General features: G+C 46.8%; 3 protein-coding genes and 1 pseudogene across 4 annotated transcripts in view; 2 read left to right on the top strand and 2 right to left on the bottom strand.

Moving 5' to 3' along the window:
* Window positions 1-22481, top strand: part of LOC310827680 (uncharacterized protein) — a 919426-nt gene that overhangs the window by 589806 nt on the left and 307139 nt on the right. The gene's annotated exons all lie outside the window — the stretch shown is intronic.
* Window positions 1-22481, bottom strand: part of GIMAP8 (GTPase, IMAP family member 8) — a 212140-nt gene that overhangs the window by 37645 nt on the left and 152014 nt on the right. The window lies entirely within an intron of this gene.
* Window positions 1-22481, top strand: part of LOC310827821 (erythroblast NAD(P)(+)--arginine ADP-ribosyltransferase-like) — an 840324-nt gene that overhangs the window by 671966 nt on the left and 145877 nt on the right. The window lies entirely within an intron of this gene.
* On the bottom strand, window positions 15603-17054 carry LOC310828586 (GTPase IMAP family member 5 pseudogene; annotated as a pseudogene). Its single transcript has one exon. The product of its transcript is annotated as a GTPase IMAP family member 5 pseudogene (transcript).

Raw genomic sequence — 22481 nt, 5'->3', positions numbered from 1 at the left:
ACTATTAGTATACAAAGCCCTCCATAGCTTGGGATCAGTTTACTTGAAGGAGTGGCCTGCCCGACTCCCATCTCTGGAACTGGGACTTTTCACAAGTGCAGAGCCGTCTTTCCCATTGGTCTTAGTGGCGCGTTGCGCCAGGGCGCTGGCCTCTCCGGGGCACCCCAGCGAGTGGGGGAGCTGCGTGGCTTTGCCTCCCCTTTCCCTATATCCCCACCAGCTGTGCCCCCTCAACCATAGGGCTGGTGGGCATGCAGCTTCCTTCCCAAGCCTCCTCGGGAGGAGAGCGATCCCTGCAGAGGATTGGGAAAAGGGCGACAACTCTGGGAAATGAGGGGGGGAGGATCTTTGCACCACAGCGCTTGATATGCTTAAGACGGCCCTGCACAAGTGCCACATAATCTCCGTCCTTCATTGGGCAGGCTTCTTTTAAACGTTGCTTAAACTTCCTTTTCACAGGCAAGCCTACAGAGACATGGAATTTCATTGGGTACATTGCTTTTAAAAAGCTATTGGTTTGTAGATATATCTTGATAATTCAGATATGTTTAATGTTTTTAAAGTCTGTTTTCATCAGTATTTTAAATTATATATGTGTGTGCGTATCTTGCTAAATAAGAATAAATAAATACATGACACCCCACTGCACTGTACTGTATTCCATAGCTTAGGTTGGCTTTAGGGGTGGGCAAATTTTGGGTTATCTTCATTTCTCATTTTTCGATTCTCAAGCCCAGTCCTCCACATTTCCACTTCAATTTGTGAGTATATATTTCTTTCAAGTCCTGCTGAAATGTTTCCTAAAATAATGCATTTCTATATTCCATTTTAGACAATACAGTGGTACCTTAGTTCTCAAACTTAATCTGTTCCGGTAGTCCGTTCCAAAACCAAAGTGTTCCAAAACCAAGATGTGCTTTCCCGTAAAAAGTAATGCAAAAAGATTAATCCATTCCAGACTTTTAAAAACAACCCATAAAACAGCAATTTAACCTGAATTTTACTCTCTAACGAGACTATTGATCCATAAAATGAAAGCAATAATCAATTTATTGTACTATTAAAATGTATAAGACAGTATTGTAGATGATTTTTTAAAAAAATTCTTACCTGCACTGATGTTAGTCATTGTTTGAATGGGGGGGCTTTTATCCATTTTCACAGTCTCAATCAATCAATCAATCAATCAGTAGTTGAACTGGGTTCCACACAGTCACAAAAACAAATTAACCGAAAAAGCCTCAAAAACAAAAATCCAAAATAAATAGCCAAAACAAAAGTGCCAAATACAGTGGTACCTTGGTTCTCGAACTTAATCTGTTCTGGAAATCCATTTGACTTCTGAAATGTTCAAAAACCAAGACGTGGCTTCTGGTTGGTGCAGGTGCCCCGGAAACAACAGCCAACAGCTGCATCAGACGTTCGGCTTCCAAAAAAACACTTCCAGGTTTTTGGTGTTTGGGAACCAAGGCATTTGAGAACCAAATTACCACTGTATAAACTTATATATGCACTATTTCCCCTGTCATGTGCATTTTTACGCACATTATTAGGCTAGAGGACTGGGTTACAAAATCCAAAGACGTGAGAATTCCAAAGATGGCTGTCTTTTGGTTTTTGCGCTGTTTGAGAAAGTGTGAATTAGGTTGGTTCACCTTTAAATGTGAACTGGAGCACATTTCCATGCTTAGTTGAGAGGGCCTGCCCAGGTGACGCACAAGCTCACTTGGGGTGGAAAGTACTTGTGGGGTTGCCAGTGATGAAACAACTTGTGGTCCAAGAGACGGCTGCCTAGGATTTTCCAAGGCTTGGGCACAATCCACTTCCAAAGCAGATTTGGGCCTGGGCCCAGGCAGATTTTGAAGAGTCCCCTTGATTTGACTGGAGGAGACAACAGACAGAACAATCTCCCTTGATCCTTAAAATAATTGGGGGGGGCATTTTATTAAAGGTGTGTTTTATCAACACTGCTGAGCAAACTGGCTTGTGGTCCTTCACTCTCCACAGGGAGTCCTGCGAAGGGTATTTCAGTGGAGGAGGCGGGATATTGGGGACAGTGGCGTAGCAAGGTCAGGTGCTACCTGGTGTGGATGGGATTGGCTGCGGGTTGAGTGATGATGAGTCACCGGCTGTTTACGTCTCGCACGAGTACAAACTGCAGAGACAGGCTTTGGCAGAACGAAACACCCCCTGCCCTCCTTGTCCATTTGCTCTCCACTACACAGCGTCGAGTTCAGCCGTGTTTTGTTGCGTTTCTTGACTGAACTAAAAAGTTTCAATACGTATTGTGTTGACTTGTTGAGGTTAATTAATTGTCAGATGAAGTTATTAAGTGCTGTGAGCCCAATTTTTTAAAATTTTTAAAATTTATTTTAAAAACATGATGTTTTTGCCATTTTGTCACATACCCCCCTCAATGATGACACCCCACTGGTAGGGGAGAATCTGTGCGGTCTAAAATAAATGTATACTGAGCTCTCAAGAAGATTGTCCTGCATTGAGGCAAACTTCCCTCCATGGTCCCTAGATGTCAGTATAGGCCTAGGAGCGTTCCATTTCTTCGCTTTCCCTTATTCTGTTAAGGAGAACTCTCCTCTGGAAAACTCATCCCATGCCAACACTGTCCCTGTTTAGGTGCCAAGGGAGTGGGATTCTGAATTCCTGTGCTTTTGTGTTCTACTTCAAGATGGTCTCTAGCCCTGTTTTGGGGAGAGCTGAAGCCTTCAGGAAACACACCCTGAGGCAACGCCCTCCCTTGCCCTGTGTCTCCAGCACATCTTTGATTACAAGGCAGACAGACCCCAGGACCCCAGGACTGGCTCCACTTAACTTGTAAGTCACGATATGTTGCAAGTTAGAAACACATAACTCATAACACACCCATTAAGCGCTGCAAGAACAACCATTGCCAAGACATGGAAATAATTACAAATAATGGTTGGTTATGGACCAATAGTCGAATGCAATCTGGCAAACAACAGGATTGGAAAAAACTGCCACAAAAATTAAAAGTAGCAAGAGGGCAAAAGAATCATGATGGTTTTTATGCAATCTGATGTGACTTTATTGATTACACTAATAAAGAGGCATATGGAAGAACCGTACCCAAAGCTTACAGCACAGTCTAGCGTGCATGAAGGACATATTTTAACTTTCCCGCTACCCCTTTCCTATAAATTCCTATAGATTCTAATTGTTATTGATACAAAATTCCTCTTACCTATTGTCACTGTTACTTTGCACCATTTCATATCTATAGTAATTGTCATATTTTTGCTATATACACTTTGACGCAACCTTGTCAGAAACAATTGTCTGTGTGTTTATTGTTGTTTTAATTTTATGTAATTGTTGCATGTCATATGCTCTAATGTAAACAAAGATATATCTCAATGCAACCATGATAAACAGCTTAAAGATGAAAAGGAATAAGAACTATGTTACCCACCCCCCAAAAAAGAACTGAACTGCGTTGAATGAGGACACCCAAACATTTCTCCCATAGTCCATCCAAGCAGCAGTTAAACATTTCTAAAAAGTATAAACACACACGCAGCGAGATAGAGTTGCATTACTTGGGCCTTCCTTTTGTCTCCATCTCTGGGCAGGTTCTGGACCATCAAGGACTGACCACACCTGCCTTGTCCTTAAGGACCTTCATCTCTGCACCATGTCCCAGTCCCCCCACGCCCACCCCCTGCACCACTGCTGGTTTGGTTGGTCTTCCAGATCTATGGGTGGTGTTGGTGCTGGGGAGATGGCAGGAAGTGACGTTGCTTGCAAGACATATCCATGCTACTAAGGCAGGGCAGGAGCCCAGCTGATGTAAGGACCATGCTGTGTGACTGGGAAATGCCCTGCTCAAGGATCCTCTGTTGGACCATGCTGGCTACGTATTGGTGGGATTGTGGGTTAGATGGCAAGGACGGCGGTGGCAGCACACTGTGCTACAGAGCTGGGAAACTGGGTCTCACTGACTCTCCCACCTCCTTGCTGGGGCGAAGGAACAGCAACACAGGTCCCGGGTAGAAACTCTGGTGCCTCCAGCAGGGTGGGGGCACCTTAAAATCCCTGGGGCACTTTGAGAAACACGCCCCACCCTTAAACGCCATGCTCCAGTGGTACTGGAGGAAGAAGTGGGAGCAAGCTTTGCTTTGGGCCTTCTCATGCCATGCACAGCTCGACAACTTTCTTGGCCAGCACTGGGAAACTTGTGTCCAGGAAACACGAAGGGCGTGGGGGAGAGAGAGGTCAACATCCCAATGCTTTGCAAGGTGAACACCAGACAGAATGCAGCTCCCAAGGTCCTTGTGGCTTGGCTTCCAAGTCCTGGTAAGAGCTCAGGGCGTGGCTTGGTGGACCTCCTCTGAGCGAAGCACTTTGTAGACCACCCAGTAGAAGATGTTGAAGACCAGGAAGGTGAAGGGGAAGACCGCCCGAGAGATGGTGTCGATGCGCTTGGCCCTGTCCAGGTAGCGCCTCCGGAGCATCTCGTCCTCCCTCAGGAGCGAGGTGGGAGGGGGTGGCCTGTAGAGGTCAAGACTTTCCATTGCCCCACCGTCCTTCATGTGCTGCAGGCAGTGGCCCAGGCCGTAGCCCCGGAAGTAGAAGCGGCTCTCGCGGACAACCTCCTCCTCCTGGGGAAAGAGAAAGGGAGGGAGCAGCCCGGGGAGATGGGGTCATTGCTTTGGAGGGGTAGTCACGGCTTAAAGGTTCTCCGTCTTGTCCACAGGACAGGGGGGGGGGGCCTCGATGCTGCTGCATCATGGCTCAAGCCCAAAATCCTTCCTCCAAGGATGGTGGCTTGAACCAGGGAACTGAAACTAATGGGAAGCAATTGCTTTTGAGGTAATGCCGGAGACATGCCACAGCAGAGCAGGTGGGATGTCTACAAGGCAGTCAAACCAACAAGATGTGTTTGCTAGAAAGGCAAACACGGGGGAAGTTGGATCTCTACAGGAAATCCTCCCTCGGAGAGCCACTCCCACTGTCTCTAGCCAGGTAAAGGTGAGCAGCCTATATAAGCTGGTCACGTCCCCGGCCTACTCGCTCTCTTGATTCCTGATCTCCAATCTCTGTCATCTCTTCTCTTCAATGACTAGGGATGTAGGACATGCGCTCAGTATGAGAAACAGCTCAAACTCCACTTTAAACTAAACTACCATATATGTCTGTAACTACCTTTTAAGCCTGGTGCAGGACTGCTGCTGTGAAACCGGGCGAGAACCTAAATCTATCTTTACTAATAAGAATACTGTGTGTTTATTGTTTTAAGAGGGGGAGAAAGGGGAACACCAGGAAATCCAATCTGTGATAAACCATCCTGGATTGCTTAAATTAAAGGGCTAACACTAGTTTATCAACAGCTTCCTTCTTATTATTATTTTCAGCAAAGGGGATGTACTCTGCTGAACTCACAAATGTGAGTAAGGAAGGATAATATCTAACAAATATATTATCTCTTTATTTCTATACGCCTTCTCTATTTCCAGCTTCTATAGTGTGTGTCTGTCGAAGAGCTCTGTGCCACTCAGAACGCATGCATGCCCTGATAACAGCTGCCCTTCGATCCTCCTAAGCTCACTTCCAGCACACCCAACCCTCTCTCCCTCTGGGCTCCTTTGGCTTACAAGGGCTGTGTGCTGACCCCACTGCCAGCAAAAACCCTTTGCTCCCACACATACAGGGGGTGCTGTGCATTTGTGGGCAACACTGCAGGGTGGGTTTCTCACAGGCAATGGGGAAGGCGGTGCAAGGGAGGGAGGGGGAAAACACGAGGGGTGGCGTGGAGAAGGGTGTCAGGCGGAGAGCAGGAGACCTGCGGGGTGGGGAAGGGGGTGGGGAAGGGGTGTGTGCTTGCTTTTTACCCTGGAGTCGGTGTTGCCGAATTGAGAGAGGGTCTCGCAGGTGGACTCACTGCTGGGCGTGACCTCCAGCTGCCGTAGGGACTCCAAGCTGGACGTCTGGCTGTTCAGACCCTTTTACAATCCAGCAGGGAGTGCAGATCAAACAGAAACAGGAGAGTGGATGACCGAGGGTTCGGCTGACACAGAGCGGCTCTGGGCAGGAGCCCGTGCAATGGGTCTGTCCATTGATGCCCATAGGCGTGGCTCGCTCTGGCTCAACAGGTCTCCTCTTAGAGAGCTTGGTTGACTACAGTCCTCTGGGTGGACTCACACATGCACCCACCAGGTGCCTGGCAGGCCTGCCCTCTCCTCTTTGGAGGATGGCAGCAAAAAGGCAGTGGGCCAGTGGGGCTTAGAGGCCCTGGTGGGTGGCCTGGAATCACAGAACCGTAGTGTTGTGGAGTTGGAAGGGACCTGCCCAACCTTCTGCAATGCAGGAATCTCAACTCAAGCAGATGGCCATCCAAGCTCTGCTTCAAAACCTCCGACGAGAGAGAGAGTTCACCACTTTCCAAGGGAGTCCGTTCCACCCAAAGACAACCCTCATTCCCCCCCCCACAGACACACAATGCCTCCAACGAAGGGCTCAAAATGGCGTGTGGGCTTTGAGGGCACATTCACACAAACCAGCCATTCAGGAGCTCCCAGCTTAGGCAAGGAGGAGGAGGGGAATGGAGGAGGATGAAAGGCAAGGTTTTGTGGGAGATTGTGGGATGGCAGCATCATTACAGGCGCGCGCGCGCGCGCACACACACACACACACACAGAGAGAGAGAGAGACACACACACACACACCTTGATAGGACCTGAACCAATGGATTCAAATGACAAGGAAGGAGATTCCATCTCAACATCAGAAGAGCCATTGAACCATGGAATGGACTCCTTTGGGAGGTGGTGGACTCTGCTTCCTGGGAGGTTTTGAAGCAGAGGTTGGATGGCCATCTGTCAGGGATGCTTGAGCTGAGATTCCTGCATCCCTGGGGGTCTCTTCCAACTCTACAATTCTATGATTCCGTCTCGGCTTGCCAAGTGGCCAGCCTTTAAGGCTGCGGATATAGAACTGGGAGGGTTTAGTCAAGGCTTGCTGACGTCTCAAAAGAAGGCCATGGGATAAGGAGGGTGAGGAGAAAGGGGCTGAGCAGGATTGCCAGGCACTTCTGTCTTCCACTGACTCCCGCAGTTTGGTCAGACTCATGCTGGTAGCTTTGAGAACACTGTCCCACCATCTCGTCCTCTGTCGTCCCCTTCTCCTTGGGCCCTCCATCTTTCCCAACATCAGGGTCTTTTCCAGGGAGTCTTCTCTTCTCATGAGGTGGCCAAAGTACTGGAGCCTCAGCTTCATGATCTGTCCTTCCAGTGAGCACTCAGGGCTGATTTCCTTCAGAATGGATAGGTTGGATCATCTTGCAGTCCATGGGACTCTCAAGAGTCTCCTCCAGCACCAGAATTCAAAAGCATCCATTCTTTGGCGATCAGCCTTCTTTATGGTCCAGCTCTCACTTCCATACATCACTACTGGGAAAACCACGGCTTTAACTATATAGACCTTTGTTGGCAAGATGATTCTCTGCTTTTTAAGATGCTGTCTAGGTTTGCCATCGCCTTTCTCCCAAGGAGCAGGCGTCTCTTAATTTTGTGACTGCTGTCACCATCTGCAGTGATCATGGAGCCCAAGAAAGTAAAATCTCTCACTGCCTCCATTTCTTCTCCTTCTATTTGCCAGGAGGTGATGGGACCAGTTGTTGTCCAAAAGGGAATTATAGAAACTGGAAGAACCAAAACTTAGAGGTCCTTCCATTCCCACTTGTTGTACAAGGCAAGAACGTTTGCAGATAAGCTCAGTTCTGGGTAAACATGGCTACAAATCAAACTCTAAACCGAATGACTTCACCTGAGAACGCCCCTTCTACATTCTAGCCACACCGAAGAGGGAGCAAGCTTGTTTTCTATTTCTCCGGAGGGCAGGATCCAAACCAGTGGATTTGATTTACAAAAAAGGAGATTCTAACTAAGCCTCAAGAGGAACTTTCTGAAGGCAAGAACTGTTTGATGCTAAACAGACTCCCTCAGAAGGTGGTGGAATCTCCTTCCTTGTAGGTTTTTAAACAGGCTGGGTGGCCATCTGTCATGGATCCTTTAGATGTGATTCCTGCGTTGTGGGGGTTGGACTAGATGGTCTTGTGGGACTGTTCAGGGTGGCAGGAGAGAATATATTGTGTATTAATATCCTTCCTAACTTGTGCTAGCAAGTTTCTTCACTTAGCAGAGTGCAGTCCGCTTCTGACACAGCTGGTTGCAAATTCGTGTGAGTTTCTTAAGACAACTAGCAATTCAATCTGGCTTGTCTAGATTGAGATACAGTGGTGCCCCGCAAGACGAACGCCTCGCAAGACGGAAAACCCGCTAGACGAAAGGGTTTTCCATTTTGGAGGTGCTTCGCAAAACGAATTTCCCTATGGGCTTGCTTCGCAAGACGAAATTGTCTTGCGAGTTCCTGCGGTTCCCCCCCTTTCCCCCCCTTTCCCTAAGCCACTAAGCCGCTTAACAGCTGATCACTAAAAGCCGCTAAACCGCTAATAGCGCTAATCCACTAAGCTGTCAATGGGCTTGCTTCGCAAGACGAAAAAACTGCTATACGAAATGGATTAATTTCGTCTTGCGAGGCACCACTGTATGTTCTAATATTCCTGGTAAGACCCTTTTGAATCCCTCCTAAAAGAATAAAGACACCACAGTCTTATTCATAAGTAACGAAAAGTAGTTTTACATATGATCCGGCCGAGCACAGTGTGATCCCTGAAGGCAGGCTTAAGGCTTAAAGTTACAAACATGTACAAACAGGTTTACCCCATATGGGAGATGACCGGAGGGACTGCTATGGCAGCCAGCAGTCCAGTCCAGGGGAGGCAGGAAGCAGGCAGGACAAAAAGGGGAGGAAAGAGAAAGGTGGCAGGGTGACTTGGCCTTTTACCACGTCTGGAAAGGTCACTCCCACCCACTAGTCACAGCAAGGAAGGATGCTCCAGGCCAGGAGGAACAGGAAGTTTCGACTGGCTGGACCAAACATCCCCTTGCATGTCCTCTCTAGCAAAACAAGGAATGTTGAAATCAATGGAAAATGTAAGGAGCCATATTACGGATTGGTTGCAATACCATCGGTCACATGAAATGTTTAAAGTAGATAGGAAGAATGGTTTTTCGCACCAAAGCTCACAATTCAAAAAAGAACTTCTATGAAACAAAGAGAAACTTTTGTTTAAAATGTATAATCTGTTATTAGACTGGGAAACAAAAGACGAGTCCTTTCTGTTGGGGATAATTCAGACTGAAATTCCCAGGTGTCAGAAAAGGTTGTTTATGTGTGCCACCACTGCGGCCCGTGTTTTGTTAGCGCCAAAATGGAAAACGAGCGAGGTCCCAACCAAAGGAGAATGGCAGCTTAAGTTGACTGAATATGCACAACTTGCAGACTTAATGTACAGAGTAAGAGAACAAGAAGAACATACGTTTAGAGAAGATAGGAAACTGTTTATTGAATATATGAGAAATAATTGTGTACAGCTGAAAATGCTGGCGGCATAAAGATAAATTCAGCAGTGTAAATAAGTCTGGATGGATGCAATAATGGAATACTGAATGGTTTAGTTTTTGTAAAATATGCAGGGATTTATGATATGTAAAATGAACCATGGAAAGAGAAGAAGGGAAGTCATTGCTATTTTAAGGATTTAAAATGAGTATTTTCAATTGTAAAACAGAAAATTTAATAAAAATTATATAAAAACAGAAAGGGGTGAATCCTTGGCATGGATCGTGCCCCCCTTTCCCCTTCCTTTTAGAGCATCACCCAGGAGGGCAGACCTTGCCTCCAACCACCAACCGCCCCTACAAAACCAAGTGCAGAAGGCCCATTGTGGCATCTGCAAAATATCCCCCCCCCAATCCCCCTCCCAATTTCCTCCTGCAGGAGGGATCCCCCCTCTGCTTAATTCCAGCAGAACAGAGGGGTGTTTTCACTACCTTGACTTCTGCTGGGCAGTTTTGTCAGCCTGGGGGTCTTCCTGGTCTGGCTGTTTCTCTCTGCAACTTCTGGCAGCCTCTGACTCTCCCTGTCCCTCTCAGAGCTGATGCAGGTTTGGGGGGCACATTAATAGCTGAAAATTTGACATACGCTCAGCAGTGGAAACTGAAAGTGTTTTCTTCTCAGTTGATTCATCCAGTTACCCATCTGTAAAAGGGGACCAAAAGAGCATCAAAAGAGCCCGGCTGATGGATCAGGCAAAAGACGGACCTGGAAACCAGGTGCCCCGACAGGGAGCTCACAAGCAAGACGTAAGCACAATGGCCTCATCCACACTTGTGATTCTCAGCAGCTAGGGTATTCAGAATGCCAAGCAGACTAGAGTAACACAGGAACTATGTATAAGGCAGCCTTATACAGAGTCAGACCATGTGCTATAGACGCATTACTGCCCTTGATTGGGACACTAGACTTCAGTGGAGGCAGCCTGGAATAGCCTTAGCCTTTTTTGCTCCTGCATCACACTGTGGGCTCATGTGAAGCTTGTGCTCTGCTAAGGAAGGAACTGATTGACCGTCTCCTCACAACAGGAGAAAGCCGGTTGCAACCAGAATGCTGTTGCTTTCCAGGTGCCAGGCCACACCTGGTCAGACCACACCTGGAATCCTGTATCCCGTTCTGGGCAATACAATTTAAGAAGGATGTTGACAAGCTGGAAGGTGTGCAGAGGAGGGTGACCAAGATGATCAAGGGTCTGGAGACGAAGCCTTGGGAGGAACAGTTGATGAGGTTGGGGATGTTTAGCCTGGAAAAGAGGAGACTGAGAGGAGATAGGAGAGCCATCTTCAAATATCGGAAGGGCTGTCCCATGGGAGGGAGAACAAGATTGTTTCCTTCTTCTCTGGAGAGTAGGACTCAAACCAATGGCTTCAGGTTATGAGAAAGGAGGTTCTGACTAAACATCAGGAAGAACTTTCTGACAGTAAGAGCAGTTTGACCATGGAACAGTCTCCCTCTGGAGGTGGTGCTCCTTCTCTGGAGGTTTTTAAGCAGAGGTCGGAGGGCCATCTATCATGGATGCTTGAGCTGAGATTCCTGCATTGCAGGTGGTTGGGCTAGATGACCTTTGGGGTGTCTCTTCCAACTTTACGATTCTATGACTCAGCTTTCTACTCTGCTTTCTGTTAAATGATCCAAGAGCAAATTGCCCACCCTTTCTTGGGGCTTACCTCTGTGGTTACGCCTGTGCAGTATGGCCTGAGATGAGGACAATTTCCCCAGGCTAAGCTTGCCTGGTATGGGACGCAGGTGGCGCTGTGGGTTAAAGCCTCAGCGCCTAGGACTTGCCGATCGAAAGGTCGGCGGTTCGAATCCCTGCGGCGGGGTGCGCTCCCGCTGCTCGGTCCCAGCGCCTGCCAACCTAGCAGTTCGAAAGCACCTCCGGGTGCAAGTAGATAAATAGGGACCGCTTACCAGCGGGAAGGTAAACGGCGTTTCCGTGTGCGGCTCTGGCTCGCCAGAGCAGCGATGTCACGCTGGCCACGTGACCCGGAAGTGTCTCCGGACAGCGCTGGCCCCTGGCCTCTTAAGTGAGATGGGCGCACAACCCCAGAGTCTGGCAAGACTGGCCCGTACGGGCAGGGGTACCTTTACCTTTACCTTTAAGCTTGCCTGGTGAATGCTGGAAAATTCAAGAATTCCTGCCAAACCACACAGGAGAACCGCTAGCCCCACGTGGGGCACCATCTGTTAAAGAAAATTCTGGGTTGAGAGACTACTCAGCAGCCCAGCTCGTCGGGGTACCAGTCCCCCGTGGGTCCCTGCGGTCAGTAAAAGAAGGAAATTCCAGCCAAGCAATTTGGAGCAAAACATCAGTCAGTAGACTTAGATCCTTTATTGTTGCACAACAGGTTCAACAGCAGCAGCAAGTGAAGCCTGAACAAAGGGCGACATTGACTTTTAAGAGTTGCCACCATATCCCAGGATACAGTTCAGACACCATCATCAATACATCATTGCTACATCACTAAAACACCAGAAAGGGGAGGGTTATACCCAGTTAACATAAACAGACATGTTGGGGCAAGTCCCCAAGAACAAGATTAACATAGGCTAACACCTCTTAATTGCCCACCACCCAAAGTACAATTCCCTTGGTATCTAGATCCCAAATCGATGATGGGATTCAGCTTTCCTTGGTAACAATAAGCTCTGGGCATTTCCTGGGAAGGGAGGAGTGTATGTGTCTGAGGGATTATGGTGGGAGGTGGGAGGGGAAAGAGTCCTTTTTCCAAGGGAAAATGGCATTGGAATGGAGGAAATTGGCAAAGGGGTTGATTTTATATGATTTATAAAACTAGGTATCTTCCCTGAGCTGTCAAGTCGAAAGGATACATTCAGGCATAATATTTGTAGCATTTAATAACTTTAAAGATGTGCCTCCCTGTAATTTCTGTAACAACATAAATTCGTGTAACACACTCCAGATATATGCATGTGAAATAAGGTTTGCGTGCAGCATAAAGCAAACATAACATGTGCGATGAAAGTGTGAAGTCTCTGCTGCGCTGTTGTGCAAAGAGGAGAGAAACTGCTATCTTGTTTTGCATTTAAGGTGGCGCAGAAGATAGAAACCACTGATATGAAAAGTTCCTGCCTATCGGGGTTTCCCACACTAGGCAGGGTGTTATTTCTAACAGTGCAAATTCTCAGAAATGGTCCACAGCACATAGATTTCGCTTTCGCTTTCGCTGTTTACTCCCATAGTTTCCCTGCAGCTTTCTCTGCCTTTCTTGTCCTCCTGAGCCGGGAGAGCCTTCTGAAATCTCAATCAGGGATAGTCCGACCAAGAGGTGGGAGAATGCATGTTCTGAAAGAGCCCCCGTTTTCCAGGGACAGCCCAGGAATTGCATAAGCCATCCCAGTTTCTGATTTGATCCTGGAATGTCCCGGTTTTCCTTTTTCCTCCCCTCGAAGTATCGGAGAACAATTAAAAGTGGTGTGTGTAGGTGCAAAAATGGACTCCTGCTTATCCTGAAAATAAAATTCCTGCACCAAACAGAGGAAAAGGTGATTGTTGTTGTTGTTGTTTAGTCGTTTAGTCGTGTCCGACTCTTCGTGACCCCATGGACCAGAGAACGCCAGGCACCTCTGTCCTCCACTGCCTCCCGCAGTTTGGTCAAACTCATGCTGGTAACCTCGAAAACACTATCCAACCATCTCGTCCTCTGCCGTCCCCTTCTCCTTGTGCCCTCCATCTTTCCCAGCATCAGGGTCTTCTCCAGGGAGTCTTCTCTTCTCATGAGGTGGCCAAAGTACTGGAGCCTCAGCTTCACAATCTGTCCTTCCAGTGAGCACTCAGGGTTGATTTCCTTCAGTATGGAGAGGTTTGATCTTCTTGCAGTCCATGGGACTCTCAAGAGTCTCCTCCAGCACCATAATTCAAAAGCATCAATTCTTCGGCAATCAGCCTTCTTTATGGTCCAGCTCTCACTTCCATACATCACTACTGGGAAAACCATAGCTTTAACTATACGAACCTTTGTTGGCAAGGTGATGTCTCTACTTCTCAAGATGCTGTCTAGGCCTGTCATTGCCCTTCTCCCAAGAAGCAGGCGTCTTTTAATTTCGTGGCTGCTGTCACCATCTGCAGTGATCATTGAGCCCAAGAAAGTAAAATCTCTCACTACCTCCATTCCTTCCCCTTCTATTTGCCAGGAGGTGATGGGACCAGTGGCCATGATCTTCGTTTTTTTGATGTTGAGCTTCAGACCATATTTTGCGCTCTCCTCTTTCACCCTCATTAAAAGGTTCTTTAATTCCTCCTCACTTTCTGCCATCAAGGTTGTGTCATCTGCATATCTGAGGTTGTTGATATTTCTTCCGGCAATCTTAATTCCGGCTAGGGATTCATCCAGCCCAGCCTTTCGCATGATGAATTCTGCATATAAGTTAAATAAGCAGGGAGACAAAATACAGCCTTGTCGTACTCCTTTTCCAATTTTGAACCAATCAGTTGTTCCATATCCAGTTCTAACTGTAGCTTCTTGTCCCACATAGAGATTTCTCAGGAGACAGATGAGGTGATCTGGCACTCCCATTTCTTTAAGAACTTGCCATAGTTTGCCGTGGTCGACACAGTCAAAGGCTTTTGCATAGTCAATGAAGCAGAAGTAGATGTCTTTCTGGAACTCTCTAGCTTTCTCCATAATCCAGCGCATGTTTGCAATTTGGTCTCTGGTTCCTCTGCCTCTTCTAAATCCAGCTTGCACTTCTGGGAGTTCTCGGTCCACATACTGCTTGAGCCTTCCTTGTAGAATTTTAAGCATAACCTTACTGGCGTGTGAAATGAGTGCAATTGTGCGGTAGTTGGAGCATTCTTTGGCACTGCCCTTCTTTGGGATTGGGATGTAGACTGATCTTCTCCAATCTTCTGGCCACTGCTGAGTTTTCCAAACTTGTTGGCATATTGAGTGTAGCACCTTAACAGCATCATCTTTTAAAATTTTAAATAGGAAAAGGTGATGGCAGCGCACAAAGCCCCTCCTATAATTTTGAAGGAAAAGGTCACCAATCCCCTTTCCATTCCGTAATTGCAATGCTTCAGCTGCCAGCCATTTCTCAGGAAACACTGGGAGTGTGTATTCCTTAATTGAAAATGGAGTCTTGCGCCGTCTACTCATAAGTAAATCCCACGGTATTCAATGGTGCTTACTCCCAGGTAACTGGGTAAAGACTAGGCAGCTTCACACTGCAAGCCGTACCATGTTTACTCAGAAGTAAGTCCCACCGAGTTCAATAGGATTTCCCATGGGGCTGCCCTACAAATACCAGACAGATTAAAGGGTCTGAGGAACAAGGAAGTGGAATGAGAGATGCAGGAGAAATTTGATCCAGCTTCCATTGAAAAATGAAAAGTATTTGGTACAAAGTTGTAAGTGGGACAGGGGAAGGGGGTTAAATATGCTTTCTGCTCCTGTTTTTGAATATGAAAAAAAGAAGAAGAATTGTTTTCTGGAGATGTGTGTTAAATAATTCCCTTCCCAAATGGTAAAATATCACAACTTTGGGAAGAGGTTCAAGCATGTCTCTTGCTGTGCAGGACCTGGTGTCCAGGCACTCATAAGAATTGACTGTACATTTATTTGACTGTAGGGCAGTAAATGTGAACAGGCCTCTTTTGGTTTCCTGGGGCTTATTCCCAGGAAGTGGATACAGGATGGCACTGTATGCTTTGGTTTAGGATTGGTGTTTGGGGAAACAGGGTTTTTAAGCCTTTGAAAGCTGTCTGTCCACAATCAGGACCAGCAGGACACAGCAGGCATAAGATTGGGTGGTAGGGAGAGAGACTGAAGCAGCAATGACTGGACACTCTCTAATTTTGCATTATGACATGCCCTCCCCATGGCAGCCACATAGTGCTCTGCCCCACACCCCTGCCAGCAGTTTTATGACTCCTACCTCCCACCACACTCTCTCCAAATTCAAAATGTACCCCTGATCCAAAACAGTTGGTGGCCGTTTGATCCAGCTCCCATTGAAAGGTGGAAATAATAAATTTCCACTTTCCAAAACAAAATGAAACACAGCCAATCTCTGAAATCCTCGCTTTGTGGAATTTCGCAACACAGTTCTCCAGCCAGAGTTCACAAGAATGCATATAACTGTGAAAATGACATGCAAATATGCATTTTATTAGGGACAGTGTCTTGCAAAAGTATGTACGTAATTTACAAAGGTGTTTGTTAGGAGAAAGTGACACAAAAATATGGCTAAACTTTCATAATGGTTCAAAAATAAAAACAATGCATTTCCAGAGAGTTTAAGACAGGAAAAATGAGAAACTGAGAGAATGGAAGTGGATTGATGTATCCACTACTACGTGCGGTTTAGGAAACAGCAGACAATTATGTTATTATTTTCATAAAATTCCTTTACCTCTTGATTGTAGAAAACCTCAAAGCAATTTGCAAAATGAATAAAACAACAGGATTATGATTAATAACAATGAAAACATCCACAAATTAAAACCAGCGACAAACTACAACCTATCAGTATTCTAAATATGTGAGTAGCCTTGTCTAAACAAAAATGTTTTTTGCAGGCGGCAAAAAAAAAGTTAGCGAAGTTGCCTGCCTGATGTCGATATGCAGGGAGTGTTGGTGCCGCCACACCAAAAGAACCATTTCTTATCAATGCAGAACAGATATTATGTGGCATCTGTAACTGTGCCCATTCTGCCAATCGAAGCATCCAGAGACCACATGTGGGGTCAGGCGATCTCAGGGCTAAACTGCTCCCAAACTGTTAAGGACTTAATATCCTGAGAGCAAAACCTTGAACTTGGCCTGGCAGCAAATCGGCCCAGGTGTCCAAGGCTGACAAGCACCCTACTGTCAACAATGGTGGCATCCTGCACTCATTGCAACTTCCAGATTAGGCACAAGGGAAGCCTCACATATTTTAGAAAGAAATGAAACACTGTGAACTAGAGGATATAAGAGCAGCCTTCAATTCTTTCCCCTTCCCCCCTCTTTCCCTTTTTCTTTGCAGGGCCTTGATCCGTCCCAGAGCTTTTCCATCAGCAGCTTGGAGGCCTCCTCCTTCTCTTCTCCAGCTGCCTTGTTATTCAAAGCAATGTAGCAATTCCCACATTTCTTAACCAGTTTCAGGAGTGCCTTGTTTTGGGAATTCTCCACATATTCCTCCAAGGATTCACCTTTCAAATCCTCTTTGTGGGTGAACAAGACAAGCATGCGTTCCCCAAACTTCTTCTTAAACACCTTCTTGACCATTTTAGCAGTTTTCTTGTCTTCCGGAGTGAAACGGCCCACAGTGATCACAAAGACCGGAACGTAAGGACTGGACTTGCAGAGGTTTTTGATCTCTTGCTTGTGCTGTTTGAGAGATTCTGAACTAGAGACAGCAGGCGTGTCAATCACAGAAAACCTCTGGCCCTTAAATTCCCCACTCTCCTTCTCAACTTTCTGAGTTGTTGGCTTAGATGAAAAAGCCGAGTGAAATTTCTCCCGTCCGAGGAGGGTGTTCCCTGTGGCACTTTTCCCCACACCAGCCTTGCCAAGAAGGACGATACACAGTTCCGATTCTTCCTTGACCAACCACATTCTTTCATTGGATCCCCGGGGGATCCATTACACGTGAGGGGGGAGTCCTCCCTTCTTCCCTGTCCCTTTTCTTTCTTTTTAAAATATTTTTTCAAATTAATTTTACCTTTATGATTTGACATTCAAACTTAGAATACAATAATGAAATATTCTCTGAATTCTCTGACCTCCCTCCTCCCCTCTGTGGAGTCCACAAACATCTTCTTCTACATCTGAGACCATTCTCTATTTATCTATATACTCTTCAGAGAATAGCTGGAAGTGGGGAGGCAGAAAAATGTCCTACTTTCCTTCCACTCTGCAGTTTTAACCTGAAATCTGAGGTGCAGTACTGCGCCCAGAGCTCAGAAACTGCTTGCGCCAATGAAATTCCCTGTCACAAAATGCGCCTAGAACAACGGGAGTTTCAAACACTGGTTAGGTAGCCACCAGTCATGGAAGCTTTAGATGAGAGTCCTGCATAGCAGGGGGTTGGACTAGGAAACTCTGTTGCTGGGGAAGACCTGTTGCTGGGATAAAACTTGTTGCTAGGGGCAAAACTATGCAAGGATCATTTCAAGCCTTTTTTTAGACTACACTAACAGGAAGAAGATGCTTGATCTGAGAGCTGCTGCCATTCAATGGATGGAGCTGTGAGAACATAAGAATGGGGGACAACCTGGCTTGCCAGTAGTACATGTGAGAAGAATCTAGGGGGTCTTAGTGGACTCCAAGCTTAACGCGACTCAATAGTGAGATGCAGCAGCAAAAAGAGGTTGGGTGGCCATCGGTTATGTATGCTTTAGTTGAGATTCCTGCCTTGAATAGGGTTGGACCAGCTGACCCTCAGGGTCCCTTCTAACTTTGCGATTCGACAATTCTATGATTCTGTGAGCAGGATGAGATGTTGCCCAGCTGGAGGGAGCATCTCTGAGCAGGTGCAGAGTGCAAATGGCCTTCTCTAGCTGCAGCAATTCATCATGTAAAAGGCTGGGCTGGATGAATCCCTATCTGGAAATTAAGATTGCCGGAAGAAATAACAGCAACCTCAGATATGCAGATGACACAACCTTGATGGCAGAAAGTGAGGAGGAATTAAAGAACATTTTGATGAGGGTGAAAGAGGAAAGCACAAAATATGGTCTGAAGCTCAACATCAAAAAAACGAAGATCATGGCCACTGGTCCCATCACCTCCTGGCAAATAGAAGGGGAAGAAATGGAGGCAGTGAGAGATTTTACTTTCTTGGGCTCCGTGATCACTGCAGATGGTGACAGCAGCCATGGAATTAAAAGTCGCCTGCTTCTTGGGAGAAAAGCAATGTCAAACATAGACAGCATCTTAAAAAAGCAGAGAATCACCTTGCCAACAAAGGTCCGTATAGTAAAAGCTATGGTTTTCCCAGTAGTGATGTATGGAAGTGAGAGCCGGACCATAAAGAACGCTGATCGCCGAAGAATGGATGCTTTTGAATTCTGGTGCTGGAGGAGACTCTGGAGAGTCCCATGGACTGCAAGAAGATCAAACGTATCCATTCTTAAGGAAATCAGCCCTGAGTGCTCCCTGGAAGGACAGACCGTGAAGCTAAGGCTCCAATGTACATTTCCAAAATATAAGATATAAAACAATAAATAAATAAAACCTACATACAGCAACAGCGTTTTGTCCCTCAGTCAGCAGCACATGGGCTCATCCCTCACTAGAGGATGAACCTTCACCTTTCCCTGTAACTAAAACCAAAAGCCTGCCTTCAGGATCATACTGTGAACTGAATGTGAGTAAATCTTACCATTGTCTGGATAGGAATTAGGAAGATGTCTGGGAATCCAGGAATGAACAGCTTTCAAGGGACTCTCAGTTTATAGCCCTTTGCAGTAGTCCAACCGAGAGATGACAATGCAAACCCAGTCCTTATTATGGAAAACCCTTGGTTGGCCAGACTCATACCATACCATCCAACATCCCTCAGCTGAAAATAGTGACATTTCTCACTCTCCGCCAACTGACCTTCCTCAAACCCCCCGTTTCGTCCTCCCCCTAAGCATTTCCTATCAGAAGAAGGGTTGGTCCCCGAAATGCACCTGCTAGGGTGCTCTGGAAGGATCCCTCATTTTGACACCACCAGAGGGCCCCCCACTCACCGGAGCCAAGTGGGGCAGCCCTGCGCTGCCTACCTGCCCGTGCAGAGGGGAGCCCAACCAGCTGATGTAGGCCTAGGCAGCTGAATCCTCCCTCCGTCTGCACCTGCTCATTGTGGTCCTGAGCTGTTTTGCCACCTTTGCCAGATCAGGGCAGGGATCCCCGTGGAAGCCTGTCCTTGCATGGGGGCACCTGGTTGCATCCCCTCAGAATTTTGCACCCGGGGCCATGGCCCCCCTGCTCCATGCCATGCCACTGCCAACTGTGGCTCACAAATGGTCCAACCTTCACCATTCCCACCACATGATTCTTTCAGAGGAGGGTCAGGAGAGAGGAGAGAGGAGAGGTCCCAACTCCATTTCCAGACTCTGTCACAAGCACCGCCATGGGCAGAAGAAGCCTTTTTCCAACCATCCAAGCCTGTGACTTCGGCTGGTGAAGCCGCGGTTTAGCCGGCAGCACTCTCAACTGCTCCCCCTCCACCTGTGATGGCCTGGGACTCAGGCTTGGACTCGGAACCAGAGGAGACTCAGTCTGCACCAGATCCTCTGCCTCAGGCATCATCTGAACCAAGTCTGGGGCCTGATCCTGAAGAGTCCCAGTCTACAGAGGTTCCCCTGCAACAAACACCAGCTGGACCGAGTCAGGGGTCTGAGCCTGCCCTGGCTCCAGATGCGGGGATGACCTCATTGCCTTCAGTTGGGCCATTACTTCCAGCTGCTCCACTACCAGTTGGGTCAGGGGAGGCTGAGGTGGCCTCTGGGTCTAGTCACCCACCGACGTCTCCCGAGCTGCAGAGACTAAGATTTGAGAAAGGATGAAACTGGGGTGTGCTGGTCCCGGGGGAAAGGTACCGTGATCGTAGTCAGAGTTCACGAGATGAGAGGCGAGGTCCGAAACAGGGAGCCGGGCGGGGAACAGGAACGCTGGGAGGTCAGAAGCAGAAGGCTGGGCAGGGAACAGGAACGCTGGAAGGTCAGAAGCTGGGAACCGGGCGGGAACAGGAGCGCTGGAAGATCAGAAGCAGGAGGCCAGGCAGGGAACAGGAACGTTGGAAGGTCAGGAACAGGAGGCCGAGCAGGGAACAGGAACACTGGAAGGTGTGAAGCCAACAACGACGTTGCTCCCGCAACCTGGGACCGGGCTGACTGACCTTTATCTTCTTCTAAGGCCAGGGGCGGTCCCGGCCCCCAGGAGCCCCGCCTCCTCTGGCCTTAAGGCGAGCACTCCTCCTGGGAGCAACCAGTTCCCTTCGCCCCTCTGCCCTAAGCCTCTGTAGTTCAGGAGAGGCCGAAGGGTTACTGGGCCCCGGAGGAGGCTCACCTGTAGCCACTGAGTCCTCAAGCACCTCTGGGGCCAGAAGGGTTTCACCTGGTGCCTGCTCCTGAGGATCTGACACAGGTGCAGGCTCCTCAGAATCTAGGCCTTGCCCCAGTTCAGCCGGCCCTGGAGGCGGGGACTCCTGTGCAGGCTGGGATTCCTCTGGTTCAGCCTCTGAATCGTAATCCCAGGCCATCACATGGGGAAAGCCCCAGGCCCAGATGGGTTATCTGCCAAGTATTACAAGGTCCTAGAGGAATACATAACACCAGTACTATGTGACGTAATCAACGAGATACTAAGAGGAGGAAAAATGCCAGCATCCTGGAAAGAAGCCTATATCACGTTGATCCCGAAACCAGATTCAGACAAACTTAACATCAAGAATTACAGACCGATTTCATTATTGAATAACGACTACAAGATCTTCGCAGATATAATGGCACACAGACTTAAAAAGTGTTTAACTAATCTCATTCATATTGACCAGGCCGGTTTCCTTCCCAACAGACAAATAAAAGATAACATTAGACATACAATAGACATTACTGAATATTTAGAATGTCATAATGAAATTCCCGCTGCTTTAATGTTCGTCGATGCCGAGAAGGCTTTCGACAATGTCTCCTGGGGTTTTCTGATAAAGTGCCTGGAAAGATCAGGGATAGATGGCACATTCCTGGAAGGAGTTAGAGCAATCTACACACAACAAAGAGCTAGATTAATTATTAACAATACCCTGACAGAACAGTTTGAAATAGCAAAAGGCACTCGACAGGGGTGCCCTCTGTCACCACTGTTGTTTATCATGGTTTTAGAGATAATCACAAACAAGATAAGAAAAACCCCAGAGATCCGTGGCATAAAAATAGGAGCGAAAGAATATAAACTGAAAACATATGCAGACGATCTTATGCTGTCATTGGAAGAACCAAAAGAGAGCGTCGGCAAAGTGTTAAAGCTACTAGAGGAATTTGGAAAATTATCCGGATTTAAATTGAACAAAGCAAAAACCAAAATAATGACCAAAAATATGGAAGAAGAAACCAAAAACGATCTTGAAAGTCAAACTGGAATTAAAATAACTAAAAATGTAAAATACCTTGGAATCTGGTTAACTATGAAAAATATAAATATGATTGAAAACAACTACAAGAAAACATGGAAAGAAATAATGAAGGACTTGGATACATGGAATAGAATGCATCTCTCGTGGTTGGGGAGAGTGGCGGCAATTAAAATGAGCTTACTACCTAAATTACTCTTCCTATTCCAGAATATACCGATAATTAGAGGAACCTCAATATTCAAAGAATGGCAGAGATTACTTTCTAAATTCATTTGGCAGGGGAAGAGACCAAGAATTAGATTTAAATTGCTCACAGACCAAAGAGATAGGGGTGGTCTTGCGGTTCCAAATTTGAGGTTATATTACGAAGCTGCATGTCTTTGTTGGGTAAAAGACTGGATTGTCATCAAAAACAAAAACTTGTTAGATCTAGAGGGGTTTAATCTAAGATTCGGTTGGCATGCCTATTTATGGCGAGACAAAGGAAGGGTTCATAAAGGTTTTTCTAATCACATTTTCAGAGGGCCACTGCTGGAAGTGTGGGAAAGGAATAAAAAATTGTTGGAGCAGAAAACGTCCTGGTGGTTATCACCAATAGACATTTTAACAATTAAAAAATTAAACATTGAGGGGGAAAGATGGACATATGAAGATTTACTAACCAAAACAGAATCCGAGTGGAGGATTAGACCTTACGAAGAAATAAAAAGCAAGCTGACTGGCTGGATTCAATACCATCAAATTAATTCAATGTGGAGGGAAGATAATAAGATCGGAATAAATGACAAGAAATCTAGATTTCAGATTGAAATAATAGAAAGTAAAACAAAATTATTATCAAAAATGTACAACCAGTTGCTTGAGTGGGACACCAAGGACGAGGAAGTAAAGGATGTGATGGTGAAGTGGGCGGTAGACCT

The sequence above is a fragment of the Podarcis gaigeae genome, assembly GCF_964106915.1.
Source record: "Podarcis gaigeae genome assembly, chromosome: 12".
NCBI classification, from domain to species: domain Eukaryota; kingdom Metazoa; phylum Chordata; class Lepidosauria; order Squamata; family Lacertidae; genus Podarcis; species Podarcis gaigeae.
This window is presented reverse-complemented; position numbering and strand designations above follow the sequence as displayed.